Genomic DNA, 19,615 nt, shown 5'->3' on the forward strand with positions numbered 1-19,615 from the left:
GGGTAATAAATATCCTTGCAGAATCAAGCTGGAATCTTTCTATTTATTGTTAGAGGAGATATAATCATTAGTGAGGTGAAGCAAAATCCAGCAAAGCCTTTCAACTTGGGAAGTGGGTGACATTATATTAGAGGATAAGAAAACATGTCCCCTCTCCCTAGGATTGTAGGCAGGCTGCTGTTATTACCTAGATTGCTTTTTATATTCCACTGGAGTTTGGGAAAGGACTCTAGCCCATCTATTGATTGTGGGGCTGCAAGGGGAGAGAGGTGGCAAAAGTAATTGAGGAAGTGGTTAAAATGTAGGCTGGGTAATTGAAAACTAATATCAAATCCTAGTTGAGGCTCAGAAGAACCTCTCCTCTAATGAGGCATAAGTTGAAAGGAGATTAACTCTGACTTGTGGTGTTATTCCCAGGGAGTTGTTTTGCTCTGCTGTTTCTAGGTGCCTGTGTGTGTGCAAACATGCTCATGCTTTTATTAGTGCCCTCCCAGAGAACATTACTGAGTCAGTAGCAAAGCTGTTGGGACACATTGCCTATAGAAATATAAACCACTAATTGTGTCTGGCCATGGCATTGTGAAAAAACAGAACTAAATCCTCTACTACTTGAACAGCAAATAAAGAGGAAATCAAAATATTGCTTTCAGATTTTCTCCTGTTCTTCAACTGAAACAATGACAAAAACCACCTGAAGGGGAAGGGAGTATTTTCTCAGATGAGCCTGTGCTGTTGTCTGCCTGTGGATTCAAAGATCCACTTCCCTAGGTCATGTTTTCTTGCTGTTGCAATAGTCAGAACCGTGTTGCTGTGATATTTCACTGCCTGTTTTACCATCATTCTTCCCTAGGACTGGATTTTAGGAAGAGCTCAGTGGAAGCATTAAGGCAGCTAATCAAATCACCCCCTTTTCAGCAGCTTTTCCACTTGAATAGAGAGAGACTCTGAAAACTCTTTAGGTGATGACAGGCAATTCATTTTGCCCCAAGAAATCATATGGCAGGAAACCTCTTGCATTGGGGCATCCCTGTGTTCACAGGGTGTCATGTGAACTATGTGAGACCCCTCTGGTGGGATCTCATCAGCTCTGCTCCCTGCACTGCTTGACTGGGACCACCCACAATAGTGGCAAAATGCAGTGCCAGGAGAAGTGCAGCCCTGGGGAAAGTGCCCAGCAAGTCAAAGGTGACAGAAGGACTCCCAGGGAGCACCTGGTTGTCTTGATCACAAACTGTTTTCCACTGCTGCATCTTTTCTTGTCTTTCTGAATACCAACTTGGGGCAAGTTCCCAGCCAGGAGACTTGGCTAGTTACCTTCTTTCCTCTTCTCTTCTTCACTTCTAAGCCCACCAGTTCATAAAAGACAAAGCAAAGCAGAAGCTGTGCAGTCTGGAAGTGAGCACCAAACTGCTCCTCCTGGATTTGCTCTTCTGCAGCCTCTGCCCACCTGCCTGCTCACACCACTGGGCTGGAGATGAGCTCTTGGTGTCAGCAACGTGCAGGGCCTGACAACACCCAACCCTTAGTGCTTTGGGAAGTGACCATCACATGAGGTGTTGACATGTCCAAACTTTTGCTGAAGGCCAAGTGAAAGTGCCTGCAGGTGCCCTGAGCAGCCCTCTCTCCATCCCTCAATACACTTCTCAGTCTGGTGTCTCAGAACTTCCAGATTTAACCTTTTCATAGTGGGGAACATATGTTTGCACTGTGCTTCCCCCCAGACACATCCCATTCTGCTCCATGTAAATCATGACACAGAAAGTCACACTTAGGATGTTTCCAGTCTGCAATGCACACAAATATTTACCTGCTGTTTCTGTTTGCTATAAATATGATTGTTCTGCTTGCTGCTGGTATTTTTCCATGGGTGTTAGTGCTGTGTTGTAGTTCTGCCTGTCAAGTTGGATCACATTTGCATGCCAATTTGCTAATTGCCACTTTTTAAGCTGCTGAGGAACAGGGAAGTAACTTTTCTCTCCCTCAACAACCCCCAGCATGCTGGGTTTTCTCTTCATATTGTTCAAAATCTGTCTTCTGCTTTAAAAAGTTATTTCTTTTTCCTTGGAGGCAGGAGGCTGCTGGTTGCCCTGAAATGTGGTTTTTAGTGAGTTTCTGGAGAAGAATTTGTATTTTCTGTGTCAGGAACACTTGACCTTGTGCCATCCTGCCTACCTGGCTCATCATTCAGTGATTGTGTCCCATGTTCACAGGGAGGAAGGGATGAGGTGATAAGGGCAAGAGAAGGGTTTGGTTCAGTTGTGCTCCAGCTCCACACTGCACAGGGAAACAATTTGACTCCAAACCTGCTCAGTGTATTCCCTTGTAGTGTATTTGCCCCAGAAAACATACCTGAAGAGGGGGCATCCTCATATGTGGTGTTTTTCTCCTTCTCTTCCAGCTCTTTCTTGCCAGCTGCTGTGCCCAGGCTTGGGGGAGGTGGGTCTGTGTTTTCTGGCTACTAACACTTGAGGGATGTTTGGTGGCTTGTGGCCAGTCTGAGCCCAGCCAAGCAGGGCTCTCCCTGACCAGAAATAAAGATTTGATGGGAGCCTGGAAAACTGGGGCCCTCCCAGGCTCTTACCTCTCCTACCACTGATCTCTGAGGTCTAGAAGCCTTGTGCTGGGCTCCCCCAGCTCTGTGCCTCCTTCCCCCTCTGCAGGGGCAGGACCCCCACCCCAGGTGTGTGTGTGCCAAGCTGGGCACAGTGTCTGATCCCAGCTAGGACCTGGAGCCACTTCAAGATGCACCACAACAATAAATGAGAAAGCTGGGGGCAACCCAGCCTGCCTGGAAGCAGCTGATTTGGAAAGTGAGTGTGTCTTTCATGACAGAGCACCTGGTTCCCTGAGCTTTGAGTGGAACCCTGAGCCAGGTGGTTGTAAAGGGAAAGAAAAAGGTTAAATTGTAATTTTTAAGCTTCATTTATATGTCTGTGGGAAGGGGGAAAACCTCCCCTTACCTGGTCAGGTGGTTGTGTTCCCTGGTGGCTCAGTGCTCAGCTCTGGGGGTGAGTGTGTTTTGCTGTCACTGAACTGGGAGAACAGACTTTGCAGACTTATTTTCTCCTGTTTATCTCAGAAACTATTAATGCCAGATGTGAGATGATGTTTATGATCATCTGGAAATTGATTTGGGAAAGACAATGTAAATCAGCAGCACAGAGCAACTGTTGATATAATGGCTGTAAATTTTAATCACCTCCATATTTTGATGCTCTCATTTTGCTTTTCTGCTTTGATTGGAGTTCCAAAACAGCAGGAACAGTGAGACAGGGTGTCCTGGCTTCATGTCAAGGGAAAACTCATTAAAAGGGATGTAATTATGAGAAGACAGGAAGAATCTAATAAAAACCCCAACAAATCCCAACCTGATTTAAATGATGGCCCAGGGTGGAGTTTCTAGGTAAGATCAAAAACAAACTCTCAACTTGGTCAAATATTTTTCCTCCTCATGACTATATAGTTGTTCTGCTTCTCCTGCTGAATGGTGAAGAATCACAGAAATACTGCAAATGCTGCCTGTAGTTTTTTTCCTATCTTTGCACAAAGGCTGTGAGCTCTGATGGTTGGAGGAAATGTTCTTAATTTGCTAGTGAAGAGTAGAATTTCCTTTTAGTTGTTGTTAGGCAATGATTATTGGCCCAGCTGTGGGGGCAGAGAGATGGTCAGAGTTGTGGGTTTTCTCCCAGGATCTCCAGGCTGAAGGGCCTGTCTGTTGCCTTATCCCTCTTGATGGGAAGAGTCTGGGAATGTCCCATTTCATGTCCAATTTGCAGTCTCCTCTGGCTTAAAGCTGCATCATCAGCTGCAAATGCTCCTGTGGGCTCTTCAGCAGGGCCGTGTTGTGGGTGGAGAAAGAGGTTTGTCCTCACTTAGGTGTGTTTGGCTCTCCTGGTATCTCCAGAGATGGAGGTGACTCCTTCCCAGACTGCTGGAAGGAACAGGAAGGATGTGGCCAGGAAGGGCCAAGATGGTTTTACACACATGACCCTCAGAAAAGGACATAACTAACTTCATTTGAAGATGTTATGAAATCTTTCAGCTTCCTATTCAGGAAGACTTCTTTGCTTTATTTCTGCTTGTTCTCTTACAGTGTTGAGAGCAACACACATTTTGCCATCTCCAAGGGCATATCTGATTCTTCTGCTCTCATAATTAGAGCTGATTTAGGGAGTGGGGGAGGCTGAATATTTTCCTCTGCTGGAAAATACTATTTGTGTTGACTATTCAAGAGCTCATGCCACATTGGACTCATCTTTTTCAACAGAAAGAAAACATTTTACTCAACCCCAAATGATATGATTGCATTTACAGGAGTTGAAACATGAGGGGGAGGGGATTATTTCCATGAGAAATAATGATACATTTAGTTTCCACAGGCATGAAAAGAACATTTTTAGATGCTTCAGTCTTGTTTAGCATATTAAAAAAATTACTTTGCACAGCACTCAAATTCTAGCACACTTTGCCTCTCCATGAGAACCTATTTTAGGATCTGTTGGGGGCAATTCAGACTTCAGCTTGAGGTGATCAGCAATCCTTGCAGTGTCAGTCTAAGACATCAGGAGGGAGGATGAGCTCTGCTTAACTCTGCCTGCCCTTGGGAAGGTCTGAATGTGACCTTTTGTGTCACCTCTGTGGTTTTGCTTGGTGTGGTGCTGCCTCTAAAGGTCCTGATGCTCCTGCTTCCCCAGGAAGGGCTGGTGTGTGTCCAAACTCCCCTGCAAACTCCCCTGGGCAAGTCCTTTCACCCTGCTCTGCTTTCCTTGGGTAAAGCAGCAGGTCACAGCCCCTTCTCACCCTCCCCATGTGCCATCTCTTCTTGAAGGCTCTGAGCAAATCCTACCCCAGAAGTTGACACATTGAGGGCTTTCAGATTTTTATAGAATCATAGAATGGTTTGGGTTGGAAGGGACCTGAAAGATCATCCAGTTCCAACCCCCTGCATGGGCAGGGACACCTCCCACCAGCCCAGGCTGCTCCAAGCCCCATCCAACCTGCCCTTCAACACTGCCAGGGATGGGGCAGCCACAGCTTCCCTGGGCAGCTTGTCAGTGTCTCATCACTCTCACGGTGGAGAATTTCCTCCTGATTTGTAATCTGAATCACAGACTGGTTTGAGTTGGAAGAGACCTTCAAGATCATGTAGATCCAAACCCCTGCATGGGCAGGGACACCTCCCACTGGATCAAATTGCTCAGAGCCCCATCCAACCTGCCTGTGACCACTTATTTTTGCCAGGTGTCTGTGTTGTGTGTGTTATTACCATGTAATAGTAATAATGCCAGAAAGGGAGGCCTTGGGGGAGAAAACTGGCAGTGGGAGCCAACTGGGAAGCAGAGCTGGAGGCTGGTTACCCTGTCTGACCCCAGAGGACTGTGCCTCCAGAGGCAGGTCACAGTGGATCAGTGTTGCTTGGCAGCTCTGTCAGCAACCCCAGCCACTGGGGTGTTATTTATGAAGTCTGATATATGCTTAGGCTGCTCTGCTCAGTGAATTGCTGAGACATGGATTCCTGACAGGCACAGAGCAAAAGGCAAATTAGCAATGGATGAAGTGAATGAAACATAAATAAAAGTATTCAGCCTGAACATTAATCTATTACAGAAACAACTTTCCAGCTTGGGGAATACTCGAGGTGGAGAGATGTGAGCGTAATGCAAGAGGCAGGTCCTGGTTTGGAGAGAAGAACTCTTAGGGGGGTTTGTTAGGGCTGGTGGCATTTATGATGAATACATTTGGCAGCAGAGGTCATGTGGGGCCACACTGACCAGCAGGCTCAGGGCTCACCTTGTTTGAGAAGTCAAGATTGTGTCAGTGAGAAGAAATGAGAATTAGTTTGAGGTGAAACTGAGGGATGATCCCCACAATCTTGGTTGTGGCTGCTCCCTCCCTAGAGGTGTTGAAGGGCAGGTTGGATGGGGCTTGGAGCAACCTGGGCTGGTGGGAGGTGTCCCTGCCCATGCAGAGGGTTGGATCTGGATCTAGATCATCTTGAAGGTCTCTTCCAACCCAAACCATTCTGTGACTCTATGATCTTGCACTGTGGCCTGAAATTAACAGCACAATACAGGCTTATTTTTATAACATCTTTCGTACAAAAACTCTCCTGAACACTTCTCAGAGGTAAATAAAAACAAGGCAGTACAGAGTACAAATGAGAGAAGCAGTGGTTCAAGTGACATCTGGGGCATGCATGTGGTCATGAGACTGGCAAATGAAGGAGAGAGAACCTGAAGTGTGGGAAAACCAATATATTTTCAAGATGAGCTTTTTTAATAAGAGCAGGACAGCTGGAGGCATGACTGGGTGTGAGTGATGGCTCCAAGGGGCAGGTGAAGGTGTGTGCCTGCTGCTGGGTGGAAGGGCATCAAGGCTAGAAGGTGACAGCATTCTTCTAACAAGGGGAAAATTGGGAGAGGAACAACATCTGGGTTGGTATGAGCCAGTCTGCAGCAGGACAGGCTTTCACTGGCTGAGTGGCTGCTGCTCTGCCCTGTGCTGGGACCCAGCAGTGCTGACTCCTGGCTGAGTGTGGTGCCTGCTTCTCAGTGACAGCTCTGATTTGCAATTTCCTTGTAAAACAGACTGTTAGAATAACTGCCATGTGCCTTGTTCTGCTGGCAGTTAATGGGGCTTGGAGCAACCTGGGCTGGTGGGAGGTGTCCCTGCCCATGCAGAGGGTTGGATCTGGATCTAGATCATCTTGAAGGTCTCTTCCAACCCAAACCATTCTGTGACTCTATGATCTTGCACTGTGGCCTGAAATTAACAGCACAATACAGGCTTATTTTTATAACATCTTTCGTACAAAAACTCTCCTGAACACTTCTCAGAGGTAAATAAAAACAAGGCAGTACAGAGTACAAATGAGAGAAGCAGTGGTTCAAGTGACATCTGGGGCATGCATGTGGTCATGAGACTGGCAAATGAAGGAGAGAGAACCTGAAGTGTGGGAAAACCAATATATTTTCAAGATGAGCTTTTTTAATAAGAGCAGGACAGCTGGAGGCATGACTGGGTGTGAGTGATGGCTCCAAGGGGCAGGTGAAGGTGTGTGCCTGCTGCTGGGTGGAAGGGCATCAAGGCTAGAAGGTGACAGCATTCTTCTAACAAGGGGAAAATTGGGAGAGGAACAACATCTGGGTTGGTATGAGCCAGTCTGCAGCAGGACAGGCTTTCACTGGCTGAGTGGCTGCTGCTCTGCCCTGTGCTGGGACCCAGCAGTGCTGACTCCTGGCTGAGTGTGGTGCCTGCTTCTCAGTGACAGCTCTGATTTGCAATTTCCTTGTAAAACAGACTGTTAGAATAACTGCCATGTGCCTTGTTCTGCTGGCAGTTAGAGTGGAGGAGACCTGGGCTTCAAGCACAGGAGCTGTCACTGCTGTGACACGTGGAGCTGGTTCTTGTGTGCAAGGGCAAGCTCAGGCTTGCTGGGATCTGACCTGACTCAAACACCTTGGAGCCTCTGGTTGTCCAAGTGTTTCAGGGAAACTCACCTCTTCACAGAGCAAGTGCTTTGCTTTCCAAGGCTGTTACAGCCCTGTCCTGGCTGGGACCCAGGTGTCCTGGTGCCAGAGCTTTGATCTTTTGCAAACATGGGATCATAGAACAGTTTTGGCTGGGAAAGACCTTTCAGATCATCTGTGTTGTCTCAATTGCAGTGATGTGAGGAAAGGTGTGAAGGGCCATGCTGGGTTCATCCTGAAGCCAAAGGCATTGCCCCAGGGATGAATCTGTCCTCCTGGGATTGCTCTCTGGGCATGGCCCAGTGGCAAAGCCCACATGTAAAATAATGAGCTGGCAGCTGGGAGTGTCTGGAGAGAGCAGAGAGGAATGAAGATGGATGAGTGTAGCAAAGAGACAATTGGAAAAAGGATAAATACAGGCAACAAGTTCCTCACTACAGCAATTTGTAAAGAGGGCAGAAAACCTTCAGACAGGAGGGTTTCACATCACCTTTCTTCCTGTTTGCAGCCTGACAGTTCCCATGCAAATAGTACGGATTGATGGCTGCAAATCCCTCCCCATAATTGGTTCTTCTGGGATTGTTTAGCTTAACTCTTACCATGCTGGGGGCTCTCAGGGCTGGCTGGGAGGCAGCAGCCCCCCCCAAGGGCAGAGAGACTGGGGTGACTGAATGGGAGCCCAATCCTGGCTTTGGAGGGACAGTAGGAAGAGTCAGGAGCACAGAGCAGGTCCCCTGGAGTAGGGGAGTGTGTTGCTGCAAGGGAAGTGGCCACTGTGGTTAGGAATTAATGGCCTGAAACACAAAGGTAGGAAGGAGATGGAGTGTTTTCCCAGGAAACAAAATGGCCAGGAGCAGTTTGCATGGAGCACTGGCTGCAGCTCATGGAATGTTCACATGTTGGATTGTCAATCCCCTTCCAACCTTGCGTTATAATCCAGAAAAAATGCTGGGACTGACACAACTGTGGACTCTTCTGAGCCTGGAGCCAAAGACTTTCCCAGTGAAGTCCTGGCTCTTCCCAGAGAGGCATCTTTGGATGATCTCTATGGAAAAGTAGCTCCTCCATGTTTATGTTTTGGCTTTTGCCAGGAATCTTTGCCTGCCTGTTGCAAGAAAAAGGGATAAAAGAAGAGAGAAGGTGTCTGTCTGGAAGAGAACACACTGTGGAAACAAGCCACCTCAGTGTGTTGCAGTCTGTTAGAGCAAGCAGATTGACCTTGTGTTTAAATGGTTATTGTGCTGACTCCAAGGGGGATAACTGGCTGCAAATATATTACTGACATAATTAAAATGCAGTGACTGCCTGGCTCTTCTGAGAGCAGAGCAGGTTTGCAGTAGAGTGGCAGATACAGGACTGTGGAGTGGGAGGAAGTTACAGCTTCTCCTTGCTTCAGTCTTTCCCATTACTATTAATTTTCATTACAGAGGAAATGAAATTAAGCCCAGGAGAACCCCCTTTTGTTCCCAAGGAGGAAAGCATCTGGCTTTATGGCAGGAAAATACACTTTAAAATGTATTTAGGTTCCCTTGCAAACTGGTTTACAGCTCAAGCCATAGCTTGGCAGCTGCTGTTTCCCCTGGGCAGCCTTTTGTCTACCTTTGGTTTCCTCTTGCAGTGCTCATCCCTACCCTTCAGGGCAGCAGCCAGGTTCTAATTAATCAGGGTCAGGAAGAAAATTTCCCTGGGGGGAAGGGTATTTTGTATCCACCTGCTGCAAGGCTTTCTGAGGCTCCTAGCAAAGCTGCTCCTACTAGTTTTGAGAGGAGTTTAGCAGAGTAAGTGGGGCTTGTGTCTAAACCAGCCTGAAAATGTCAGGACTTGAATGCTTCCCAATATCTCGTGGACATCTGTGGCTATTCCTGCTTCTTCTGAACTAACCACAAATGGATTTTGTCAGCTCTCATCTTTAAAATATTAACTTTTGAGAGAACAACTTGCCAGGGAAGCTCAGGAGGAGCTGCTGCTGAGGGGTAGCAGGATTTTACTCCAGAGAGGGTCTGGGCTGACAGCTGAGCTGGCTTCCTGCTGCAGCCAGGTTAACTGCTGTCTTAGCCTCTGCTTTCCCATAATAACATTCCAGGTATGAGCAGGGCCAGGGAAGAAAGCCCTGCATCCTCAGGGGTGGGTTTGGTTCTGCTCTGCACATGGGGACTGGCCACCAGCAGGGCCTGAGGGCCATGGCACAAAGAGCAGGTTGAGGTTCCATCCTGTTGCCTCCCTCTTTGCAGGCAGCCCTGTGCTTAATATAACCATGTTTTGAGGGATAAAACAGCACTTCACTCCTATCTGGGGCTCAGGGTGCTGGGCTGAGCACTACCCAGCAGCTCAAGACCCTCAGCTGAGCATCTGTGCTCCTGAGGCTCTGAAGGTTGTGTTCTCCTCAACCCCAACAGCTTCAGCTCCAGGTGCCCTCTGCAGAGTGGCAGGAGATGGACACTTTCTGTGCTGAGAAGCCTCAGTGAGGTGGGGAAAAAAAGGGTTATTCTGCTAGTTCTACAGAACAAGAAATGACCTGTCATAGCTGGAGGGGGGATCTGTGGTGGAGACAAGGGCACAGGTCTCTAGTGTCCTCCTTCAACCCTGTGGTCACTTCTGTTAGCAGAGAAAATGAATGTTACTCTTCAGCACCTGATGACAGATGATTTCCCTCAACCTGTCCTTTCTAATCTCAAGGGGCAGGAAAGGTTTCCTCTGCCAGATTCCCAAGCAGGAGAGCTCAAGTTTTCAGAAAGCTGCTCATGTCCTACCCACCCCCCCCCAGTGCCAAGGACAGGGTTTTTCAAGGGCTCTTTCAGTTGTCTGGAAATAATCCCAAGACAAACTTAGCTTTCAAAGACTTGACCAAGGAGCAGCTTGTTTGGAGTTAGAAGCTGGCAGAAGCCTGAAGTGGAAGTTTTCAGTGAAAGCTGCTGATTTCTCCTCAAACAGCAACTGCCCAAGGTTGTCAGTGAAGAGTCAGATGATCTAGGGTGAATCTGGACACCTCTGCTCCATCCTCTGTTTCCCTCCCCTTATGGATTCCAGCAGCCAGAACCAGCTGCAGCAGCTTCAGCTGATGCTGTTGGAGTCTTTGAGGGACCAGCATTGCTATTTTGTTCTTCTTCACCTTGGCACACAATTTCAGGAGCAGCAATGTCTCCTGGTGGGACTTTTTTTTTTGTGTCCTGCCTTGGCTCAGTTCACACTGTTAGTGCTGCAGCAGGAGGGAAACTGCAGCAACCCAGAACTCAGAGGCAAAGACATCCAGGCTTCCTGAAGAGTCACTTCCAACAGAATGGACTGGGTCAGGATGGAGAGAGATTGGAGGGGCTTTGGGATGGAAGGAGTATGGGAGCCACAAGAGGAGGTGGATGAGCAAGTGGAGAGTGGCTGCTCTGAGACATGAAGCACTTGGGAACCCAGCCAAGGCTGTGCAGGCAAACAAGCCTGAAAGGAGCAGGTGCATCTGTCCCATATTCCTGAGGAAATGACACTTCCTCTGTCTGCTTCCTGGGGTCCTTGGCCAGCAGTTTTCCAGTTCTTGTCAAGGTGTAAGCCAGGCTGGGGAGCATCCCCCAGGTCCTGGTAAGGGAAAGGCCACCAGAGGTTTCTTACCAGAGCTTCCCTGGCCCAGGTCTGAGAGCTCCAGGGAGGGGAAATCTCATCTCCCTGATATTAAACTTAACCTTTATGGATTTCACTTTAAACAGCTGTGGAATTACACTGTCTGTCCTTTAATCATAGGAGGTTTTAAGGTCATGCTTTGTGTTTAATGCTGCAGCCCACTCAGGTGGTGGGAACAGGAGAGGAAGGGACAACCCTTCCCCAGCTCTTGGGAGAAAGTTGCTGGAGGCAGCAACTGGGGGCAACAGCAGAGGGTTTCATCAGCATCCTGGTGGATGCCTGCAGTAATTTGGGCTAGGAGGATACAGAACATTCCTTCTGGGCCTGGAATTTCTACCTGCTTGAGGAAAGGAATTGCTTCTTCCCCACTCAGCTTCTTTGCCTGCTAGTGAGGGCATGAGGAAATGACTCAGGGAAGATCAGGTCTGATACAGGTCAGTCCAGGGTTAATGTAACCATGTGCATTATGTCCTTCTAGTCCCAAATATCAGCACGTGTCTCTCCCAAGTCCTCTCCTGTGCCCTAGTGCCTGAAATAGCCCCATAGCAACTTGGACAAAGCAGCAGCACCACATGTGTAGACACACAAGAGATGGGGAAGGATTGGACAAACCTTCCCTCGGCTTTACAACCTCAGGGAAACCCAACCCATGAGCATTATTCCCCTCTGAGTAGCACTGGAATGTCCTCATTTCCTGCATTGGAGCCTGTTACCTTTAATTAACACTCCCACATGCCTGAGTTTCCAGACTTGTTAATATTTCTTGGATCTCATTCATGTTTTTATTTTTTTTCCTTGGCAAATTCATATATTCCTGCCAAGCCAGACATTTTAACAGATAATGAGTCCAATTTATGCTTGCAAAAAGAAGAGCTGACCTTCTAAGCCTTGTATTGCAACTGAAAAAAAGGAGAGGGGGGAAGAGGTGCTGTAAAACTACTCCAGGAGTGGCTGTAGGAACTGGCATAAGGGGCTCATCTCTCATCAATTCTCAGCCTAAAACACAAATGGATAAAAGAACAATATGTTGGGCCCTCTGAAGTGGGAGCAAACTGCCTCCCTGCTCCACCAGCCCCACTGTGCCAGCATCTGCCTCCTGCTGGGTTCCTCACCCTGTGGTTGGAGGACAAGGTAGGAGCTGACAGGGTTAAGAGCATCCACTTGCAGCAGAGAAAGAAGGGATGTATTATTAGAGGCTTAAAACTTTAAATACCACAGCTATGAATAGCTGCAAGGTGAGCAGGTGGCAAGGCAGAGTGGGGGAGCTGGCCAGTTGCACTGGTGTGTCTTGTCCTCAGCCAACCCTGGAGCTCTCTGAGGTCAGGACTGTCCTGGGAGCTGCTCAGGGGGCTCTGCTGGGGATCATCATGGAAAGGTGCAGGTGAATGAGATGCAGGGGTTTTGCTGGAGGTGGTTGGCAGTGCAGAGGACAAGCTCTCTGGGATCAGTGCCTGCACCACCAGGCTTGCTTCATTTTGGTGTGCTGTGAGTCAGCAGAAAGGATCAGGAGGAACTTGGGTACCTGGGCCCTTGGGCACCTGGCTTGGTGCTGAACAAGCAGCTGATGCAAAAGGGGCTTGTAAGAGCATCAGTCCCACCTCCAGTGACATGATGCCAGTCAGGGTCAGTGTGTGGGATCCACTGGTGGGAAAAATGCCTGGAGTGAATGCTGGTTTATTGATGGGATCACTGCTGAGAGGCTTCACCACCTGCAAAGATCTGCCCCTATCCTGCTGGTTCCCTTTAGGCATCAGGGTGGTGTTTAAGGCTGCTGTTTGTTCCCTCCTTCAGCTGTAAACTTAGTGCTCCCAAGGGCAATGAAATTTATTGCCAGCTGCAGTTCTGCATCTGAGCAGATGCATGAGGCCACCAAGTCATCAGCACATGATCAGAATTGGGCTCAGCTCTTCTGCAGCTAAACATTTGAGAGGCAAACAAATGAGGCAATGAGAAGGAAGCTGCTATTGGAGATGCTGGGAGAGGAGACTCAGAAGTTCATTAGAGGTGACTTCCAGATTCTGGAAAGGCTGATAGGTTCTCTTGTGCACTCTAGGGCTGCTGAAGAGAGGTTTTATCTCCAAAGCAGGGGTCTGTCATGGGTGAGGTTGAGACAGTTCACAGAAGAACCGTGAAGGGAAGGAGACCAGACATAATGCAGAGAACTCAGAGTGGGCATGTGTCTGCATGAGCTCCATGGGCCTGGATCTCATGAAAATCACTGACTTAGCATTTCCTCCCTTGGCTGCTCTTCACCCACTGAAATCCTGCACAAGCATGTGGGGTCACCAGGGCAGTGCTCTGCTTTCCCTGTCATGATCAGCATCGTGCTGAGTTTGAGAGAGGTAGGGTCTGTTGTTCCTCCCATTTCCCTGGGAATAACTTGCCCTGAACTTCCAGCTCAGTTGGTGGAGGAGCAGCTGTGACCTTGAGAGCTAAAAGCCTGAGCTGTGCTGGTGTGAGCTCGAGGCAGGTCCTGCAGATGTTCAACACAAGTGTTTCTCCTCTGGGGTCAGGCATGGCCAGGGAACTTCTAAGATCCACTGAGGGTGTTACACAGCCAGACAGCTCCAGAAAGACTTTCATTTCAGCTCTTCCCTTCCACTGCACCTTCTTCCCATGCCTGACCCCTCTAGCACCTCCTCTCCCACCTGGAGGAGCCTGGGAGCAGAGCTGTGGAGATGTCCCCCCTCAGTGCCCTGATGCAGATGCCCCAGGCAAGAGCCACATCAGGATGCTGGCAAGGACCTGCAGGTGACCTGCAGCACCTTCTCACTTGTGGTAACAGGATTTTTTGAAGTGGGGGTGTCCTTGCCTTGTGGGCATTAGTTTGCTAAGGAGCTGGGTTGAGCTGCCCCACCATGGGGGCAGAATGAGGAAGTTGAGCTGAACTTGAGGCCAGGCCAGCTCCTCCAAATCCAGGCTGCTGCCTTGTCAGTCTGACTTGCTGCATCCAGCTGGCAGGGACTGTGCTGTCCCTGGGAGCTGGTGGCTGATGGTGCATCACCTTGTGCAAGGTACAGTCCTAGCAGGGGGGGAGCTGAGCTCTGCCTCACTGCTGCAGAAGCCTTTCCCTTGGATAGACACAGTGCCCTTCAGCTCTGCTCCTCACCCCCCTGAGCCCTGCAGCCACCCTCCTGCTGGGAGCTGGAAACCTGCAGTTCAATCTGGTGCAGATCTGTCCTTGTCCCAGGCAGCAGAGTGAGCCTGAGCTGTGAGCAGAGCTTGGCCTGGCACCAGCTGCAGTGCCCAAGGGAATCTGGGGGTAGCTCTGCAGGGCCCCTGTGCCCTCCAGAGGAAAAGAATCCACGTCTGCCACCCTTTTTCCCCTTGTGCTGATTGCTGCTCTGGCATCCTGGGGGAGATTCCTGCCAAGGAATCCTGCTGGGGAGGGAAGGGAGCACTATGGGGCAGGTCCAAAAGCCCAGGGTCACTTCAGGATGTGGCAAAACCAAGTGAACCCAGAAATAATAAGGAAGGAAATCACAGATGGGGGGGAAAAAAAAGCCTGCCTGGCCAGCTGAGAGGCAGATGTCTGAGTTGACAGGAAGGAAGCCAAAGTGTTAGGCTGGAATCAGTAGCCATGGCAGCCCAGGGAGGAGGAGATGGGAAGGATTCATTATAGGAAGGATAAAATGGATATTACCCAACCTAGGCTTTCGTGTGTGCAGGAGAATTAAGGACTTTACCTTCCCAAGTGCTGACAAAAGAGAGGAGGATTTGAAATAGATCAAGTCAACTTGCATAACTCTGTAAAGGCTCAGAGGAATTGGAAGGAAAAGTTTTCTTCTTTCACTGGGCAGCTTTCTTCACAGTTTCTTTGCTGTTCTACCCTCTGTCATGTGAGGACCCAAGCAGCCCAGAAGCAGCTGAGCTGCTTGGCTTTTTCCTTTGCCTCCTGGTGCAGAGTCTGAGGAGACTTTCAGTTCTTTGAGCAGGAGTTTTTTCCATGTGCTCCAAGTTGCACAACTGGTGGGGAACAGGGCAGCCAGATGCCAAAATGGCACAATGAAGATGCTTCTCCCACTGCCAGAAAAATGTTTTACAGGAGTGTGGGATTTTTTTTAAACATCTGTTTCCAAATATTTGCAATGCAGGTGAATCTGCTGAGCAGTGTGAAGGTCTCCTTGGCATCTGCTGTGCTTAATCCCCTCCTAGCCATCTCCTCCTTTCACCATCTTGGTGAAAACTCCATTTTACAGCTCCTTATCTCCTAAGAGGTGGGAAAGAACAGGTGACAAAGGGTTAGATGGAGCAGAAGAGAGGTAATCAATGTGGCAGTGAAGCTGCAGAGGTAACAGTGAAATTTAAAAGACAGGAGGAAGAAAAGGAAACATGAATCTACTTCTATATGGGCTGAGAGATCCAGACTTACCAGCTGAAAGCAGAGCCAGGCTCTTGGCTGGTCCCTGGAGCTCTGCATGTGTCCATCCCATCTCTCTCCTTAAATAATAAACTAAGGAAAGTGAGCCCCACGTTTTCCCTGAAGTTGTCCAGACCCCCCAGTGTGCAGAAGAGGGCAGCTCAGAGTGAGGAGGATGGATGGTGACTTAACACAGAGGCTCTAGCTAAGGGCTATGTCAGAATGATGAATATTTCCACTTTTTTTTAACTGACACAGAAGAAAGGAGTAAAGAAACTCCCCCTGGCATGTCCATGGGTCAGGGAGAGAGGATAGTGCAGGAACACTTAGAGATGGACTTCACTGAGGGGAGGGAAGCTAAGAGGAGGTTCACTAAAGAGATAATTTCTGTCTCCTCCTTCCAAAGAGGCACTTGCATTGGAGGGGGATGCCTGTGTCAGATGGGCATGATTTTAAAGGAGGAAGAAGACCATCTTCTTACTCCCACCCCACATCAGTGTGATCACTGGGAAGAGCTGAATCTGAAAAACCTCCTGCTGATCAGGGTAAAAAGGGTGGTGTCCTACAGTTCAGCTGATGTTTCAGCTTTTGTTGCACGAATGCCAGGATCCTTCTGCATCCTCTGCTGTTTGGACATCCCAGGTGTGACTCCAGGGAGAAGGATGCTCAGGTCAGCCTGTGGCATGGCCAGTGTGTCCATGTAGAGCAGCTTGTTGCTCTGTCCCACAGGAGGCAAAAGAAGGCAGAGATGGCTCTGCTCCTTCCTCTGTTCCTACATGGACTTTTCCACCAGCAGCAGCCTGACTCCGAAGCCCCTTGCTACCTCCCCTGGCTTGGCAAGACAACTGAGGCAGATTCCCAAGGCCTGTCCCATCCTGGGCTGTTCAGGAGGCTCAGGCAGGGACATGGAGTGTTATGGGTGAGAAGAACCAGGCTCTGCTGTAAGAATGGATCACAGGCAGAGACTGACTAATGAGCTTTTGTGCAGGGCAGCACCTGGGATTTTTTTGTCCTGCCACATTATTCATCCAGCTTCTTCACTGCTTTTGTGTGGCAAGTGCTCCCTTTCCTAGGGACAGGGGCAGTGCAGCAGCTTCTGCTAATCCCCTGATTAAATATTTAATGCTTCCAACTGAGCAGAGCAGAAGGGAACAGGGCAGGGGTGTCCTTAGGCAGAACAGAGGAAACCTCTTACATTCCTCTGAAGAAGGAGGGGATGAATGGGTGGGCAAAGAGGAAGAGACTCATTGCTCCTGTGGGACAGATTGTTCTACTGCTCTTGGGGCAAAACCCTCTGTCAGCACAGGCAGCAACAACTTCCTTTGCTCATGCAGAGCCTCAGATTCTGCAGTTCTCCTTTGGCCTTTTCTTTTCCCAGTGGCTGAGGGGGGTGGCATCTCCAGAGCAGGCTGTGGAAATCAAGTGGCCACATCCCCATGGGAGGTGGACCTTGGCTCAGAGAACACTTCCATGAGCCTTCCTGTGTCTCTTCCCAGGTCTAATTGCAACTGTCAGAAAACAGAATCACAGACTGGTTTAGGTTGGAAAGGACCTTCAAGATCTTCTGGTTCCAACCCCCTGCATGGGCAGGGACACCTCCCACCAGCCCAGGTTGCTCAGAGCCCCATCCAACCTGGCTTTGAGAGCTTTGAGCAGCCCAACTCTGATGGGCAGGCTGTTCAAGACAAGGTGCTTGATCTGACCTGATCTCCTCAGTGCTCTTCTACCTGCTCTTTGCCTCATCAGCTCTTTAATGGCACCATCCCAGGCTTTTAGGATCCCTTGTCCCATGCCACGAGAAGGCATGAGTGTTGTCACCAGTGTGGCAAGACAGCAGGGTGCTGTGAACTGCTTGTGGTGTCCTGGGCACAGCAGGACCCAGGGAACGTGGGAGGCAGACAGGTGGGAACCTTGCTTAGCTTCTGCTGTGTCTCACTTCCCTCACCTGGACAGGGATGATGGATTTCCTGCTGGAGGTGTGAAGGTTCCTGGGTGGGTTGCCCTGTGCCCAAACTGCCTCCTGAGAAGCTGCCAGTGCACTGGGTTAGGAAGCACATTTCTGCTCCAGGAGTGTTCAGCATCTAACACAAGAGATGGGGGGGATTTTGTAGCTCTGTGATTAAAAATGCCAAGCAAAATTATTAATGGACAAACCCAGTCCTGCTGGCTGCTGAGAAGGAAGCAGCTGTTGTTTGTTTGGGTTTAATGGCTCCCAGGAACAGGAGGCTGCAAACAGTTAAATTTCTTTTGACAGCTGGAGGATGCCTGGGATGCCTGGCAGCCCCTGCTTGGGGTTCTTCCAGCACCTCTGGATATTCACCCTGCAGAAGCTGAGGCTTTGCTGTTTGTTGCTTTCCTGCCTTGCTCAGAGAGAGAAACCAAATGACACCTTGATGATTACTCACATTTTCAAGTGCTGCCCAACAACAACAGCTGTCACCTTCCATAACAGCACTGAAGGCTCCCTTGGGATTGCTTTATGGCTTTGCCCAGGTCTCCTCTCAATGTTGAGCCCACCCTTTTGATTCCTTTTGGATCCTTGGGAGAAGTGGGTGAGGATTTTTCTGCAATTTCTGATCTGTGAATGCAGTCCAACAACAAAAATAGGCAGGAAAAGGCTTGGGATCAATGGGCTGTGCAGCTTCTCTTCCCTACAGGGTGTTGAGTGTTTCCATATTATGGTTTTCAGTGAATAAATGAGTTGAGGGGGTCAGCTCAGTCTTGCTAGAACAATGGCATTTTCCAATTCATGCCATGAGATAACTAGGCTCCTGAAATGAGAACAGTGCAGTTTCTTAGTGGGATGAATATTTGGGAAATAAGTGTTATGGAGGCCAGTTTCAGGTTGACTGAAATGACTTGTGTATTAGTGTTAAATTTGGTGAATTGTTTCAGATGGGGGAAAGAAAGGGAGGGAGTTTGGTGTGTGGATCAACTAGTCAGGCAGTGCCAACACCCAGCAGCTCTGGGGCTGCTTCTGCTCCTTGATGCCACAGTAAATTTAGGGTGCAGCAAAAGATAAATGTGACAATATTATAGATCATGATCCAGAAGTGAGAAGTGCTTGAAATCAGATTAATTCTTCCAAGTGGTTGCTGTGATAACAGGTTGTAACTCTGTGTGTTCTCAGAACAGAGCTCCCTAGCAGGTTAAGTGCTGCCTGGGAAATATTTCAACCTCATTCTGCAAGTGTCTTCTCCAGTCAGTCATTGTGTTTTCCACAACATCCCAGCTCACTGCAAATTAAAGGCCCAGGTAATGAGAGTGGAATCCACCCTGTGCCTTTCCCTGCCTTTGGAAATGCTGGATAAGGTGGTTCAAGCTCATTGCCACTTCCAAAAAAAAGGAGGACTGACCATCTTCCCTAGGCAGTGGGAAATGGGGTTGCCTGCCTTCACCCCAAGGTTCTCATCTGCCCTTGGTCTCCAAGAAAGTGTGTCCTGAGCAGGTTCCTGCTTTGACATCTCTATTCTGAAAACATCTGCAGCTCTTTCCACCATTCTATCTCTTTCCCCTCCTCTTTTTCTTTTCTGAACATGGTCACCCTATTTCTCACTCCTGGGAGCAGCTGGGGCTTCTGGAAGCAAAATGAAGTGTCTTTATTTGGAAGTGATGCATTGCAGCAGCCAGCTGCCCTTCCTCAACTGCTCCCCTGCATGACATGCCCACCATCCCACCCTCCCTGTCTGCACACACACCTTGACAGATGGTGATGCTCTCAGCAACTGCTTCAGCTTTTACTCTCTCCTATAATCCATGGCTGGAGTGCCAAATATTTTTAAGCTGCTGTTGCTCCATAGATCACCCTAAAGTGTTAAAGCCCAGTGCAGTTAATAACACTCTGGAAATGTTATCAGTCAGCAGGGGAACAAAAAAAAAAATATCTAAAGCAAACTCCTTAGTGCCCAATGTGCCTGTTCATGTCAGAGACAGATGGAGCTGCAGGGCTTTGGGGGCATTTTTTTTCTCTCTTCTTTTCTCCCTAAATCCTTTATCAGAATGTTTCTGACCAAGGCAGCATCCTTGGTGCTGCTGGGTGGCCTTTATTCCCCCTGCCTGGACTTGCTTTCTCTCCTCAGACTGTGTCCTGGCAGGAGGAAGGATGGGGACTGTGGGTGCCTTGAAGGTGCTGCTGGAGAAGGGCTGAAGAGCCCTCTGAGGAGGGTTCTGGGAGCCTAAG

The sequence above is a fragment of the Chaetura pelagica genome, unplaced genomic scaffold, assembly GCF_000747805.2.
Source record: "Chaetura pelagica isolate M959 unplaced genomic scaffold, ChaPel_1.0 scaffold583, whole genome shotgun sequence".
In the NCBI taxonomy this organism is placed as follows: Eukaryota; Metazoa; Chordata; class Aves; order Apodiformes; family Apodidae; genus Chaetura; species Chaetura pelagica.